This window comes from Ovis aries, chromosome 1 (genome assembly GCF_016772045.2).
Source record: "Ovis aries strain OAR_USU_Benz2616 breed Rambouillet chromosome 1, ARS-UI_Ramb_v3.0, whole genome shotgun sequence".
In the NCBI taxonomy this organism is placed as follows: Eukaryota; Metazoa; Chordata; class Mammalia; order Artiodactyla; family Bovidae; genus Ovis; species Ovis aries.
This window is the reverse complement of record NC_056054.1, coordinates 141183787-141197972: the sequence shown is the minus strand read 5'-3', so window position 1 is coordinate 141197972 and position 14186 is coordinate 141183787. Positions and strand designations below refer to the sequence as shown.

Genomic DNA, 14186 nt, shown 5'->3' with positions numbered 1-14186 from the left:
TATATATATATACATATATATATGTATGCATACATATATATATATATATGTATTAGATTTAAAGTGTTATATGTCCTGGGCCCACCTGACAAGTTGTGGTGTGTAGGCGTATAATGGGAAGCAAAATTCAATTAGGTCCCATTAACTGGCATATAATCCTTCTTTAATGTAATAGAAGCTATGGTGTTGCTGTACAAATTTGCTAGAAACAGATTTTTAACCCATTTTTGGTCTCTTTCTTAGATCTAATGGAATGACTCTTAACTGTTCATTATCTGCATTGTTCCTTACATTCTTCATTATTTTAAGGTCTGAAATTAGTCTATCAATGGTTGTTGTGAATATTCAGCTCATCCTAACTTATATATGCCATACATACATCTATATTTCTACGTGTGTATTTTCATTAGTATTGAGAGGGAAAAGTTAACTGAACCCAACTGTAATTTCTAAACTAGCCTTATTACTGGAAGAAGAATTCTACCGCATCAAACCGGACTTTTCCTAGTCCCTGAGACCCTAACTTGTGAGGTATTTTAGTAACATCACAAGTCAGGCTCTTGGGACCTAGGCGGAGGGAACTAGCACCTTTGGACCTTATTGACTGTCTGCAGTTACCATCAGAACAAAAGAACACACATAGATTCTGCCTAGGAGAAAAGAACAATGCTCTTATTTATAATCAGCAATGTTATCACCATGACCCACCCCCAAAAATGCTATTTTCAGAAGCTGTTCTCTAAAGTGATGACAGAGTTGCACAGAAATAGCATTTGTATTATATCATAATGACCATATAAAAGCAATATAAGATATCTATGTAAGAACCAAAATTAAAATACAGTGTTTTTGAAATGCTTCTTTTGGTGTATTTTCAGGTGGCTAGCCCAAGAGAGTAACTCCTTGGTTAATAATGAAGAGAGTGTTTTATATTTATATATTTTTTATTATGCATAAAGATATATGCATTAGCTACTTAAATAATTCCTACATGTTTTCGTAACTGTGGCTGAAAATATGTAATATACAGCTCTAGACATGCTTGAGGCCTAGAAATAAAATGATTTACCGTCTTCTTTATTTGACCCTGTTAGAATTTATACTGATTTAAGAAGAATGCTGTTTTATACTTGGTATTTGTTGCCAGAGTTTTCTTTAGTCTTTTTAACCGGACAAAATGCTCGAAATGTCTTATAATAAGACATTATTTTGTTATGAGTATGAATTATCATAATTAGCAGGAATATGATATCTTTTCATTTTTGCATTTTGCTTGGCATATATCATAAATGTATGTGAGAAAATTTAGTAAACACCACCTATGAAGTCAGATAGTTCTAGTTCTTCTATAAATTGAATCTGAACTGCAGACTTATACTTTTATGAGAATTTTAATCTAATATAAGGTAACTATTACAACTATAACATGTCACACTTGAACATTATTAGCTATTGCCGTATCAAATGTGCATTTTTGAAAACAGAATCTTACATTAAATCTATTTTTAAATTTTATAATTATGTTGCAGATATTAAGATTCAAAATGGAGGCAACAGATTTTTCCATAATAGAAGAAACAATATTATTTCATTCTTTAAACTCTATTGCTTTACAGGGGTACTATAAATTGTATATATCTTCTCATTTTAAAAATAAATCTCAGGATGTGTTTTAGAATACTGTAATGGAGTTTCTGTCTACATTTTTATTGAATTTGTTAGAATTACTTATTATTTGAACTATCACAGAATACAAAACACTCATGAGTTATATTTCCTAAAAAATTGTTGTTAAAATATCATAAACATACCCCCCATCTGTACAGGCACATAGAATGTGTTTAAGGATGTATTTAAGCATGAATCCACTCTGTATCTTTTCAGATTTTGTATTTATATCACCTGCTTCATTAGTCTAATATCTCAAAATTTTAAGTATGTATATATGTATAAACATGTTTTAAAACTTCAAATGAACAGAGATAATATAAGCTGTAAAGTTTTGGGTAGTATTTATTTTTTACTTCTTTTAACCTTATTCTCATTGTAATTAAACATTGTTGAAAGCATAAGCTACTCAGTACAAAGAACTCTCTGTACCTACAAGTACACAGAAACTTGCTTATATTTAACAACAACATTTACCCAATGAATCAGAAAGTGTCTCACATAAAACACCACCACATGCAGGTATGTGTTTACAAACACCTGTTTTAAAAGCAATATGTATAATGTGTTCCATCACTTTAGTTCCAAAATGATGTAAGGGAGAGATGTTTGTTGGCTTTAATGTTATCAAATGGAAGCTATCTCAAATGCAGGATTTTTTATGTCATCGTATTTACGAATCACACTATATATTAACTTCTGCTTCATAGTCAGAAGATACCAATGCTAGACTTAAAGTGCAACTGTGTTTATTTTCCACATAAACATATAAATATATATATACATGTTACTAATCATCATGCATTCTGCATGAACCCTCTGTATGTAATGTTTGATATGTCAACTATCTGTTCTGATTGCATCATTGATAAAGCTTTTCTCTTACTCCATAAAGGTGAGTACAGATATAAGTGAGTAACTTTACTCATATAAATTACTTTATGCTGTATATGGATAGATGGATGCCACTTTTTCTGCATTTCTATCTTAGCTGTCACAGGATGATATTGTTTGGGTGCTGTATAAAATGATTTGGAAAATCAGATCTTACTAAGCTTAAAATAAAGGGAGAGATCTACAACAAAGAGTGAGAAAATGATGTGTGTTGCATACAAAAAAAGCAGTGATCTTAACAATTCTATGGCTTCCTGGTTGGGAGACCAGTCTGAGCCAGACGCATATATTAAAGGCTGTCTGCCGCCGATGTGAGCTTGCTCAATGCGGTGGAAATGAGGAATCACCTCTTCTCTGACACCAGCTTATTTTTACATTTTAATTTTGAAATAGCAAATCACTGTTTTACATAAACATACTAACCCCTGCTTGATTCTTTGCCTTTTTCACATTGTTTGCTATTTACTGTCAACTTCCAGCTCTGTTTTTTTTTTTAAGTATCATCTCTCACCTTAAACATCTATCAAATACCAATGACGTATTAATTTTTCTTTTGTCTCTTTTACATTGCTCTGTTAATATTGTGATACTCATGCTTTTAACTTTTAATCTCTGTAAGGAAAACAGCAATTTTTCAAAACTGACATTTTTTAAAGCCTTTTAGGATCCATCAAGGAAGCCACTTCTGGAATTTTGCCAAATCTAAATATGATTATATTTCATTTTTGGGTTCATGGGGTCAATATCTTTCTGAGTATAAAAGTCCTTAACACTTTAGTGTGCCAGTAAAGCTGCAGTAGAGGTGCAGAGATTAAGCTACATTAATAACGTCTAGAAGAGGTATAGGTGTCTCAGGGGAATTATAATGCAGGTTAATTACTAATGAAATTACAAGTGGTGGATACTGCCTTAAATTCCTTAAACTCAAATGGACATACTAGTACATGTGCCCAGACTTAGTCTAATTCGCCTGGTGAATATTTAAAAGGTTTTGCATGTTGTTGTGTTTAGATGAGTTTCTAGAAAAGCAGTATGTAAAGGGTTAGCTAATGCCCAAATATTCTTGCCATTTACACATGCAGTGCAGCCTACGTTTCGGTAGGCAGTGAGTGCAGGCATCATTTTGATTACTTGGGATTCTTTTGTTTAATTTCTCACTAGACATTTAACTTAGCACTGAAATCCCACTGATCCCTTAGTGACTGTATTTATAAAAGGAAAACAAAGTTCCTAATATAGAGAAGTTTTCAAAAATCCTGAACATTTGTAAGCTTTTGAAAAATAGGCTTTTTACTACAATGCTGCAAATACATAGTATGTGGAAACTAAGGCACTAACACTGTCATCTCCACATTTAGTTTTTTATCTCTAAGTGACCAACTACACTCTGAGACATTATATGTATGTATATTAATAGACATTAGCATATATACTAAATACACGCTTTAATATATAAATATGTGTTAATATACATATTTATATATTCAAAGATATCTTAATTTTTCAAACCTTTGGTAAAAATAGTATGAAAATTGAGAATATTTCATATAACTCTCCACAATATTTCTTCAATGTGTTAGCTTTGATTTTCATTGAATGTTGCTCTCTTCCTAGCTTTATCAGATAGAGTGCATTACTAGCCAATAATATTAAGTTGTATGTAGTCTCGTACTTGTAGCAGTTTGAAAGCAGGTGGAACTTGAAGGTAATTGAGATTAAGTGAATTTAAGATAAAATAGGTTTATATAATCAGCTAATGCCATGCATATTTTATAAAGAGTTTCAAAGTGAAAAATTTTCATATGGTGAAATAATTTTTTCATTGTATCTGATGTAAGAAATATGGTTTTAAGTGTGTTACCTTAATAATTATTCCTAAACAAAACTGTGCAAAATAATCATGGACTATATCTGTTAGGTCAACCAAATGAGAGTAATAATTCCTAGATTTCATCGTGGCCTTTTGGGTTTCTGGGGCATTTTAGGTCTTTGATGTAAAGTGGACTTAACCATTTCACTTTTCTAAGAAGTTTCTTCCTCTCTTCTGGTAGGTGTCTGACGATTTGTGAACCCCAGATAACTATTCTGTGGAGCCATCTTTCCTTGCCTTTGAATTAGCTTTCTCTAGGCCAAGAATCAACATCAATATTTTATACAGCCAAATTGGTAGGTCTTTCTTGAAATTCTCCTATGTGTTTTTCTGGACATATAAGTGAATTATGAGCAATTAAATTTACACTGTTGTGTTTCCAGTTTTCAGACATCTTCACTAAGATTTGGGTGATGTTGAAATATTAGATGCACTTGGTTTTGTAGAATTTAAAAATGTAATGTCTTTCTCATGGTAAACTTCCTCTTTGTAGCGGTGAGGGGAGAACCAGTATGTGGCTAAGTTATTACTCTGTTAAACATCGCATTGAAAACCCAGCCTGTGCATTTATGAACCTTGAGGAGGATCCTACATTAGACACCATTTTTTGTTGGGGGATTACACCACAGAGGTTCCCTTCGCTTCTCTCTCTTCCTGGCCCCCCTCCACCCAACATGGAGTCTTTTCAATTTCTTCAAAGAAGTGGGGAAAAGAGTAGACTCTTTATTAATGGCAGAAAACAAACTGGCTGCTGGACTTCCGAGACAGCCTTCTAATAATAAAGCAGAGTAAGCACTATTACAAAGAATTCTTGAATGTACTAAATATATAGGGAAGCCTATTTAAATTCACCAGAGGGGCTTAGAGGACAAACAGCAGAAAGTTTAGAATTCAATTCAAGCCATGCCAGAAAATGAAAATGTACTTAAAATTGGATTTCTGAAACAATTGTTCAAAGACATGTCAACTTTTAAGGTTCTTTCTAGAATAATGAAATTTGTACTTTAGTTTCTGTGGTGACTTTTTCCATTAGAAAGGAAGAGTGATTAACAAAGTCTCAAAGTAACTGTGTCTTATTTTTAAAGAAAATGCATTTTCTTTCCATAGAGTGTGCTCTAGTGAGGTCTGCCAAGTGTACTGATGAAAATCACCCAAATGTATACATGAGACAAAGAGATGATGTAATAATGGAAATGCTCTTCCTACTTTGGAAGAAAAGAAGCTCAACTTGTATGTTCTGTCTAGTTCATTCCCTTCCATTCACTTTTGTGATATATTTTTAAATCAATGTAACAAAGTAATTCTGAAAGAGTAAATTGCTGACAAATAATATGACTGTGTTGTTAAAAATGATTTTAAAAATGATACCTATCTTATCTCTTACTGACTTTAGAAAATGCTCTTTACACTTTATAAGACATGTGCATCTATAAGAAGTACTACATCTATAAGAATGTATATTTTATTAGTCTTAGTGCTGAGATAAATAGCTGCTTGTAGAGTTTGTTTAAAGGCCTTTATGGCCTTGACTCAGGGATGAAATTTCTAGTGGGCTTTTTCCTAGTGTTTTCTTGTAGAATTAATATAGATATTAGAAAAAGATCGTCATCCTTTGTCTCAGGGATTACAGGTTGTAAAAAAGGAGGAAAACTGGGTCTCACTAGTGACACATATTTGTCACCATTGAGAAAAGATTTTACTTTAGAATGAAGCCCATATGAATTTCCAATTCATAAATATAACTTATAAACTTAAAATAAACTATTAATTTGTTAATTCATCCATTCACTCATAAATGTAAATTTAACGTAAAAAAATAATGAATTTAGGCTGCATAAATACATGGGTTCATCGTGGCCAATAAAAATGTGACCATTTAACAAAATTTGATTGACTTTAAAATGAAATGTCAGATATGTGATTAGGAGATATAGATATTAAATATTTAGTCATAAAAAGTAGTTGTTGATTCAAATGAATTCTTTTTAATGGCTGAGTAATACTCCATTGTGTATATGTACCACAGCTTTCTTATCCATTCATCTGCTGATGGACATCTAGGTTGTTTCCATGTCCTGGCTATTATAAACAGTGCTGCGATGAACATTGGGGTACATGTGTCTCTTTCAATTCTGGTTTCCTCGGTGTGTATGCCCAGCAGTGGGATTGCTGGGTCATAAGGTAGTTCTATTTGCAATTTTTTAAGGAATCTCCACACTGTTCTCCATAGTGGCTGTACTAGTTTGCATTCCCACCAACAGTGTAGGAGGGACGACCCTGTATGCAAGACAGGGAAAGAGACACAGATGTGTATAACGGACTTTTGGACTCAGAGGGAGAGGGAGAGGGTGGGATGATTTGGGAGAATGACATTCTAACATGTATACTATCATGTGAATTGAATCGCCAGTCTATGTCTGACGCAGGATGCAGCATGCTTGGGGCTGGTGCATGGGGATGACCCAGAAAGATGTTATGGGGAGGGAGGAGGGAGGGGGGTTCATGTTTGAGAATGCATGTAAGAATTAAAGATTTTAAAATTTAAAAAAAAAAGAAAGAAAAAAATAAATAAATAAAATTAAATTAAAAAAAAAAAAGAAAACACACACACACACACACACAAAAAGTAGTTGTTGTTTTCAATACATTAAATGAAGCTTGACTTATAATTTACCAAACAACTGAACTCATTTCCAGTTATGTTTTAATGACATTTTAATATCAAGGACTTCAGAGGACTTCAGAATTGATCATCAAAATAATTCAAGTAAATTCCTTAGCTCAGTGCCTAGCACCAAGAAATTGCTTTTGCTAAACAGGCTGTTTTTTTCATCACCCAAATTTACCGGGTATACAGTGTTCCAAAGGATGAGATTCAGACACCGTTAGGAAATCATTTCAGCTCCAGGGCACTCACAAATCATTTATCATAAATATCTTTATCAAGAGTTTTCTGAGTGTCAGTCGTAGGAAAGGAAAAGAGGAGTTCTGCTCTTAAATAGCTTATGCTCTACAAAAACTGTCTTTCACTTTTCTGACACTTTTGTGTCCTTTTTGTTTGCCTAAGCCTTTCATAAATTCTGTACTTTGGAGGCTTTATTCTTTTTCATATTTTATTGATTAGCATTTTATGAGGCTTGTCCTATTTTCTAGGTGTATATGAGATAACGTCTATATATTTGGACAAGATGTGGGATATTGCTAGGATTTTTCAGTGCCTAGATACTATGCAAAGGTCTGGTGATTAAGAAGCATAGTCAGACCATGACAATGTAAATAACTGGTTTATAAAAATGGCACTTCCAGAATAATTGGACCAAAATGCAATATTTACATATGTTGTCAGTACATGTAAAAAAAAAGCACTATCATTTAATTTCTTTTAAGAAAGCACTAAATTGGATATAATGATATTGATCAGGCAGAGTTTCATAAAGCAGCAATTACATTAATTAGTCAAAAGATCAAAACATTTTAATTGGGCTATTCTCTGGGAGTTAACAAAATATACAGAATAAACTTGGATTTTTAGACTTTTGCATCAGAAAAGCCACCACTGAACTAGAATAGTGAAGCAGAAATAAAAAATCAGAATATTAGTACAACTTTTACCGCTAGTTATGAAACTGAACTTCTGTCCTCTTCACTTTTTAAATTTATGATTGATTTATAAAATAATGATTTTCAGGTTAAAATTGGTATATCATTAGATAGTAACATATTTTTTCCATCCCACAGGAGACTTTTTGAGTCATGTCAGGAAGGACTAGCATTAGCTTGTACTGTGTGCTAAGTCACTTCAGTTATGTCCGACTCTTTGCAACCCTATTGACTGCAGCCCTCCAGGCTTCTCTGTCCATGGGATTCTTCAGGCAAAAGTACTTGAGTGGGTTGCTACGCTGTCCTTCAGGGGATCTTCCTGACCCAGGAATTGAACACACATCTATCTCCTTGCATTGTCAGATGGGTTCTTTACCACTAGTGCCGCCTGGGAAGCCCCAGCATTAGCTTAAATCATTGGACTAATCAGACTCCTTCAGTAGCAAAAGATCAAAACTCAGCTCAAGATAGTTTATACAAAAGAGAAAACTATATGGACATCATCTCCTCCTCTTCCTCCCCTTCCTCCTCTTGCTTCTCTTTCTCCTCTTTCTCTTCCTCCTTCTCTTGTTTCTCCTTTCCTCCTCTACCTGGGTGCCTCTCCTTTACTCCACAATATCTACCCCCACCTTCTCTATCTCCAATAAATGTGTTGACTTCATTCTCAGGCAGTTGACCTCATTCTCGCATTCTCTCTAGCTGATAGCCAATATGACCATTGGGAACTCTAGATGTTCCTCATGCCACATTCCTACAGCTTGTAACTCCAGGAGGAAACAGTAAAATGTTTCTCCATATCCCTACATCAATTTCCATTCTCTGAAAGGCTCAGATTGCCTCTGTTTTGGAGCAACTTCTCTGTCCACTTGTTACTCATGTTGGACAGGCCGTGTAGGGGAGGCAGTACAAGATACACCGGTGTGCGTGTTAAGTCGTTTCAGACGTGTCTGACTCTTTGACACCCTATGGATTATAGCCCAGCAAATTCCTCTATCCATGGGATTCTCCAGGCAAGAATACTGGAGTGGGTTGCCATGCCCTCCTCCAGGGGATCTTCCCAACCCAGATATCAAGACCCCATCTCTTAAGTCTCCTGCATTAGCAGGTGGGTTCTTGACCACTAGCACCACCTGGGAAGCCTCACAAAATACATCTGGCAAGTGCAATGTCAGTGGCAGAAGGTGAAAGAAATTCAAAGCAGGCAAAAATGTAACAGGGCTCCCAACAACCATTCCACATTTCCAGCTTATATATTCCAGCTTTACAGAATGATACATTATAGGCTTCTGTCTTGGTGAACTTAGTGGAGGCCTATCAACATAAGTCATATTACGTTTTTTAAAACAAATGTGTTCTGTATAGCTTTGTAACTATAAAACATTAGCCACAGCAAATCTCAACCTTGGAGATTAATTACATGGAGATTAATTATAGTGTTTTTTTTAAGAGTTTACTTAAGATCTTAGTTCCCTGACCAAGGATCAAATCCATGCCCTCTGTAGTGGAAGGCAGAACCTTAACCACTGGAATGCAAAAGTTCTGAGATTGTTTATATTTCATTAGCATTTTTTCATGATCATTTAATAGTTTGCATATATTGGGAAAGTCAATATTTAGATTCATTTAGGAATTTGTCATTTTAAAAATTATTTAGGATTATTAGAAATGGGAGTTTGGTATAAAAGGGATATTGTTTATATTATGTAGTCTAGTTCTTTGGAAGGAATGACACTAAAGCTGAAACTGCAGTACTTTGGCCACCTCGTGCGAAGAGTTGACTCATTGGAAAAGACTGATGCTGGGAGGGATTGGGGGCAGGAGGAGAAGGGGACGACCGAGGATGAGATGACTAGATGGCATCACAGACTCGATGGATTTGAGTCTGAGTGAACTCCGGGAGTTGGTGATGGACAGGGAGGCCTGGCATGCTGCAGTTCATGGGGTTGCAAAGAGTCGGACATGACTGAGCGACTGAACTGAACTGAACTGAACTGAAATGTCTATCCTCAGCCACCATATGATTAGGTCATTCTGTTACAGGAAATTTTATATCCTTTTACCTTTATCTGTAATATTATAATACTAGGGAGCTTCATGATGCTGATTGTTACAAATATTTTATTATGACCTGTGAGTTAGTTTCTTCCTCTTCTACTATCTTTAGAGATACATATATATATATGTATATGTGTGTGTATGCATGTGTGAGTGTGTATGTATATATTATATATATATATATAAAACAGTCTAACTGTATAAAATCAATACAATGGCTATAATTTTATACAGATATAACCATATTTGTATATACATATAGTTATACATGTATTCCCAGGTGGCTCAGTGGTAAAGAATCCACCTGCCAATGTAGGAGACACAGGTTCAGTCCTCGGGTCAGGAAGATCCCCTGGAATAGGAAATGGCAACCCAGTCCAGTATTCTTGCCTGGAGAATCCCAAGGACAGAGGCACCTGGTGGGCTATAACATATGGGTCATGACTGAGCATACCATAGTAATACATATACTCATAAAATGCACATATAAACAACTGCATCTTTATATAAATATAACCATTATATAATTTTATATTATTAGAATGTTAGATCCTAAACCTTTTCAGCACTGTTTTTTACCATGTTATGAACTGGACAATTTTAGATATTATACTACCACTGACTACTATTTAAGGATCTTCTTCACTGAGAAAAAGATTAATTTGCTATGAATAATGATTTTCATGCAAAACATTTTGGGGTTTTGTGATGTAGATGAGCAAAGCTATAAATATAATTTAGAAAGTTTGAAAATTGATTTTCACATCCACAATTCTTCTTCCTAATTAATCAAATTACAAAATTATGCTGTGGTTTCCAGTATATTAAAATAAGTTGTCATATTTAGAACATCTGTTTTTGCTCATATTATGAATATGTGTTTCTAAATGTTGAAATATAGATTGCCATAAATAATCTTTATTATTTATTCCATGGAAGTCTGGTACCTACTTCCTCTCATAATGCTTGTTTATTTCCCACAGAATAAATCTTCCAGATTGTATTTTATCTTTTTCCTTATCAAGATAGAGGGGAAAAGGTGAGGGTTTTAGTTAAGCCTTGCTGATTGGTTAAGAAAAGGGCTGTCATTGGCAGCCCTTCCAGACACTAGGCTGTGGCTCCAGACAGTCAGCTGGTACTGTCACTTTGTCTCAACTATAAATCAGCCTCGTAATGACCAAGGCTGACACCTTGACATTTTCAAGAAGAGTAAAAGAACTGATTTGAATGGAAATCAATTTTATTTCACAAATCTTGGATTATTACTCTGAGTCTTTTCTTCTTGTGTCTTCCTGAGACTTGCTTGGAATTTTCATGCTCATCAGAGGATTATTTACATCATTATACATCTTCTTGCTGTAAAAAACATTCTTACTTCCTTATTCAGTCTCAAGAAGGAAAACTTGATTGTTAAAATTTTATATAAGAAAAAAATCACTGATAAGCTAAATTTTATTTTAACCATGATGTATTGATAGTTTTAAAATATGACAGTAGCAGTAACTGCCATTAGTTTTGCAGAATGTTTGTAAAATTCTGTGATTTTGAAATGCGAGCTGTGTGCACACATTCCCAGATTAAACTTTGATTATCTAATAATACATAATGTCATTCATGGAGTGGTTTTGAACTTCAATTAAGCAAGTCTCAAGCCTAGAATACCATGAAAAGCATTGATTTATACTTTTATGTTCTTGCACATAAAATGTAGATTTAAGGATTATAGAGTCAGTGAGGAATTGTATGCATTTAACTGTATTACATAGGTCAAGGATTAAATTATGCCACAATGTTTTTGACCAAGTGGCATAGAAAAAAATCTACATTTGACTAGTGTAAAAAGGAGTTCTTTATAGCTCTTGTAGGAGCTTCCCATTGAATGTTTTTTTAAAAATTAACAATTTTGTTATGTCTTTCACCTTTAGGAACCAACTTCTTTAAACCCACAGAGGAAGAGAAACTTGTACTTCCTTAATATATTTGCTTGTTCCCTCAACAAGATTGATTTAAACTCAGTGAAACCTTAGATCTTCGAAACATAACTATTAACTGAGAATTTGGGCATCATCCCTCTTGTCAAGTATGGAAAAATCACCCCAAAGTCTGGCAGTGATTTCTCTTTCTCCTCTTCATTATGAGTCTTCAATTTTGTCCCAAATCTTACTTCCAAACAAGAATATTCTTTGATTTCTAAGTTCATTATTTTGAAGGGTCCCATGAACAAGTGTGAGTTTCCTTGGTGGCTCAGTGGTAAATAATCCTCCTGCCAATGAAGGAGATGCAGGTTTGATCCCTGGGTCGAGAAGATGCCCTGGATTAGAATATGGCAACCCACTCCAATGTTCTTGCCTGGGAAATCCCATGGACTGGCAGGCTAAAGGCTACATTCCACAGGGTCACAAAATAACTGGACATGCTTCAGCAACTAAACAACAACAAGCAACAAGTGCGGTTATAGGCAGTTACAAACAGGAGACACTCAACTCCCTAATCTTTTTATCCATCCTTAGTTTCATCCATCCATTTATTCATAATCTATACAAAACAAGACCCTATGGTAAGTATGTGCAAAATGAAGTTAGAATTCTTTCTTCACAAGATACATTCTTAAGAAAAAATAAGAAAAACTAAAAATTAAAAAAAGTTATCAAATCAGAATATGACAGATCCTGAGGAATATAAAAACACAATGTTTTGGGTTTGGAGAGGAAGTATTTACTTTGGCTGTTGAGAATCAAAGACAATTCTCCAGAGGAGGCTTTATTTAGCTAGTCTGTGACAGAAATTCTAGAGGAAGTGATGGCTTAGTTTCAATAAAAATATGCAGCATGAGCAAATGTGTAGATGCAGGAAAGATGGCTCTGTTTGGCATTTAATTTTGTTGGAACATTAGGTGCATTTTTATGCAATGCCTATTGAAGGATAACCTGAGACCAGCTTACAGAGGCCCTTCAGTGCTCACAGAGGCTTTTCTAGTAATTGTGTAGTTTTACAGTATGGCAGACACTGGGCATCCTTTAAAGATTTGGGGAAAGAGTCAAGATTAATCCAAAATCAGTGTAACTTAAGACCTCAACTTAGGGGACATATCAGAACTACTCAGAAAGACTTATGAAGATACACCATTATTCTAACCTTGTACATTCTGACTCAGTTGGATAGAAGTCAAGCCCACACAGATGCATTTTGTAAAAGCTCCTAGATAAGGTAGAGACTGGTGAGAAGAACAAGGATAATTAGACATAAGAAGAAATGAAAATAGAGATCTAAACTTGGGCTTCCTGATCTGAGATCTTCCATGTTCCCATGAGATTATATGAAATATTTTGAGTGGGATATTCATTATTTTGGGGGAAATGAGCCTGTAGTGTTTCTAAGATTCTGAATTGAGACTAAAATTACACAAAAATTAAGAACTGGTAGGAATAATTAGTGTGAAAATGAGATGGTATATATGAGAAATCATGACCATATAATTAAGATAAATTCATAACCTAGTAGATTGCATGGGAATAAAAACTATGGCAAGGAAAAAACAAATGGAAAATGACAGTAAATCCCTCCTCCTTTTGACACTTGAAGAATGAGAATGATAATCCTCTGTGAACCAGATTCCCCGAGTTCCTATTGCAGTTCATAGAAATCTGATATCATGCATGTCAGATTCATGGTGTCAGTGTGACTCCCAAAGGTAAGATATCAAAGAACTAACTAAAATTTTGGAGGTGATTCCTCAGCTTTGAAAATAATTTTTACACAAAGCTGGTTGAACATGTTGAAATCAGGAATCTAGGCTTATCTTCTATTTTTCTCTTTGACTGATATTCATTTCTTTCAGATTCTCAGTTAATCTCCAAATCATCACTGATGCTATCCCATGTTGTTTTTAGGTCAGTAGGAATAAGGAGGAAAATAAGGACACTATATGCAGGCAGAGTCAGTTACTCAATCATGTCTCTTTGTGACCCCATAGACTATAGGCTCATTTGCCCACATAAATTTCCAACAAGATTACCAGAGTGCAGTGCCGTTTCCTACTCCAGGGAATCTTCCCAACCCAGGGATCAAACCCAGGTCTCTTGTGTCTCCTGAATTGACA

General features: G+C 34.5%; 1 protein-coding gene and 1 long non-coding RNA gene across 20 annotated transcripts in view; one reads left to right on the top strand and one right to left on the bottom strand.

The window, feature by feature from the left end:
• Positions 1–14186, top strand: part of LOC121816219 (uncharacterized) — a 761897-nt gene that overhangs the window by 683419 nt on the left and 64292 nt on the right. For 8 of the 19 annotated variants that reach the window (XR_009600786.1, XR_009600784.1, XR_009600787.1 and 5 more), the window contains one exon: positions 4614–4728. The exons of 5 other annotated variants lie outside the window; for them this stretch is intronic. The gene's annotated coding sequence lies outside the window, so the exon portion shown is untranslated. Of the gene's footprint in view, positions 1–569; positions 4729–5539; positions 5763–14186 lie in introns of those variants that run through there. 6 more of the 19 variants (XR_009600785.1, XR_009600792.1, XR_006055696.2 and 3 more) reach the window with 3 other exon arrangements.
• The window catches only part of LOC132659865 (uncharacterized), a 293826-nt gene continuing 286645 nt past the window's right edge, over positions 7006–14186 (bottom strand). Inside the window, exon 2 of the long non-coding RNA XR_009600807.1 lies at positions 7006–13158. This is a non-coding gene — a long non-coding RNA (uncharacterized LOC132659865). The remainder of the gene's footprint in view (positions 13159–14186) is intronic.